The 2,650-nt window shown below is 50.0% G+C and overlaps 1 pseudogene; it reads left to right on the top strand.

Moving 5' to 3' along the window:
- Window positions 1–641: 641 nt before the first annotated feature.
- Window positions 642–738, top strand: LOC144102887 (U2 spliceosomal RNA; annotated as a pseudogene).
- The last annotated feature ends 1,912 nt before the right edge of the window (window positions 739–2,650 follow it).

Below are 2,650 nucleotides of genomic sequence, written 5' to 3' on the forward strand. Positions count from 1 at the left end.
TGAGTATCTTGCCCCATTATGGCATTTTTTACTCTTCTTGTTCAACTTTTGACACTGCGCAGAGGTTTCTAAAAGTCGACATTCGATCTTTTTGGCATCTTTCGGTGAGCCCTATCACACTGATATTCAGTTGGTGAATTTAGTCATCACTATTAGCAAAGCTGATTACACTGGAGGGCTGTTAGAGCCTCTTCTACACCCCTGCAGCGGCCACCCTACATCTCCGCAGAGGTTGAAAGAAACAGTCCAGCATATACAATGCAGGCTGTATTCTAAGCTATGTCATGTGAATTTATTTTTCCTCGCGCATGACTCCAGGACTCCCAAGTGCTGCTGTAGCTTTGAAGGCCTTTCTGCACGGTGTAGGAATGAGTGCTGTGAGGCTGTCACATGTGATAGGAAGTTTGAAATAGAAGTATGAACTAAAGAAGTTTGGAGAACGCGACCAGGATAGCGATAAGCATCACGTGTGTTAAGCCAGGAATAACGAAGATGAAGAAGTGATATGGGAGGTGGGAAGAGATAATTTGTGAAGAGAAGGCGATGACGAAAAGGATGACGTGTACCAACGCCAAGGTTATAAGAACGCGAGGGATAGCGTGGCACGGGAAGGTATGATACGGGTCCTCTTTGGGCCCAAGATATTAAACTTAATTTTGGAATGCGGCGGAGTACTTGAAGCTTGCTTCACCTCAGCCACAGGTTAGCCCGGTATTGCACTGCCTCCGGGATTGGCCCGGGATATAGTAGCGCGCGTCTTTTCTTTCAATATTTGATCCCCCATTTTTCAACTCACCTACTTTCAGCACGTGGCAACGATTGTGGCCCAGCTTGAGGCGGTGAACCAGTCCAGGCACTTTCGTTTCGATTCTTCCTCACAACAACAGCCGCCGGAACGTGGCACATAGAAGTGGAGGTTCCGGCGGGTCAGGAACTCCTCGGATGGAACAGAGCAACGCCGGCTACTGCTCCGGTGAGCTCGAGTTCTACGGCGTCGCACCGTGTACTTTCTGCCTTTCCTGAGCTCCTTCCGGCGACCACCTACTACGGCCAGGGATGCCTCCAGCTCTGTTGCCACCCTTCAGGGATTTGCCCTCAACGCCAGCATCACTAGCAACACCTCCACGGGCACTTGGAGAGGGAGCTCGCACGACGCCGCCAACGACGCCAGCCTGACACCTTCGAACTCCACCTCGACGCCGGCTAACTGGATGCCACTGTATGGACCCATGCAGCGCTTCGTCAGCAGCGAACCGTGAGCACGAACGCCGAACGCTAGAAGACTGGGTGCTCCCGGGTCGTGTGTATTGGTAGACTTCGTGTTTTGTGTTAGTTCTGTTAGTTTTGTGCGCTAGTGTTTGTGTGACATGGGTTGTATTAAATGTGCCTCTCCGTGGGTACACTTTTCGCCTAGTCCATTCTCTCAGCCCGAATGTTCCCCGAGGTTCTTTGACAAAGTTGGTGGCGAACCTGCGAGGATTCATTTCCTTGTTTCTTGTTGTTTTGTCTTGGATCTTTCCGATCTCTCGACGGCAGAAAGTATGGATTTGGCAAAAACATTAGAACTGGCTCTCAAGCTGTGGTTACGCAAGGAAGAGGTGATGAGTCTCTATGACGAGGCGGCAGAGAGGCAGAGAAAGGAGGCAAGTACGCAAAAAGAGGAAAGGGCTCAAGCACGCGCAGACGCTTGCGAGGCAGAAGACCGGGAGGCTAAAAGAGCTTACGAGGCAGAATAACGGGAGATAACAAGGATTGAGTGGGAGAAGGAGTGTCTTTTGTGGAAACAGATGCACGTCGCAGGATGATATGAGGATATCGCAGACAATTATCAGCATTCCTTAGCGGTTACAGAACCTGCCAGGCCAGCCGGAGTTTGTCCAAGAAAGCTGATGGCTCCTTTCGATGACAAAAGAGATTATTTGGACGCATATCTGCAACGATTCGTGCGGAGAGCTTTGGAACAAGGCTGGAAGCTCAGTAAATAGGCCATGGCATTGAGCATGTGTTAGTAGGGGATTCGCTCAATGTGTTTGGGAGGATGCCTTATGCTGTTTCCATGGGCTACAAATCAGGAAGGCGCTCCTCCAAAGATTCGGGCTTACGGTGTAGGGTTTCCGGGAGAGATTTCGCACCGCGATACCAGAGGATTTTGAAACCGCTCAGCAGTTTTCTAGCAGGCTAACCAACTATTTCGACAGGTGGCTTGATATGTGATACACAGAAAAGATTTTTAAGGGGTGCGTGACAAGCTGATGACAGAGCAGTTTCTAGCACGTTGCAGTGCAAAACTAGCGCTATACCCGAAAAAAGTAAGTTGTGTTCCTTGGAAGAGTTTGCCGACACTGCAGATCAATTCCTCGATGCTGAAGGGATGAGGAACATGAGGAAGGCAAAGGAGCAAAACTCAGAATGTCCTGGAAACAGATGCGACAAAACCGAGAGCCTATGGCGGTGCAAATAAGGCGCCAGTAATGTGTTTCCTCTGTGGCAAGGTGGGACACCACGCAGTTGACTGTCGAACTAGTAGCGTTGCCAAAAGACACAGGGGGTGTGTCAAGATTGTAAGAGGAGACGACATTCTGCGGATGAGTGCCGATATAGAACGCAGGACCAAGCTGCATGCGTTGTTGACTCTCGGGTAGAACTTCTC

Source organism: Amblyomma americanum, chromosome 8 (assembly GCF_052857255.1).
Source record: "Amblyomma americanum isolate KBUSLIRL-KWMA chromosome 8, ASM5285725v1, whole genome shotgun sequence".
Taxonomy (NCBI): Eukaryota; Metazoa; Arthropoda; class Arachnida; order Ixodida; family Ixodidae; genus Amblyomma; species Amblyomma americanum.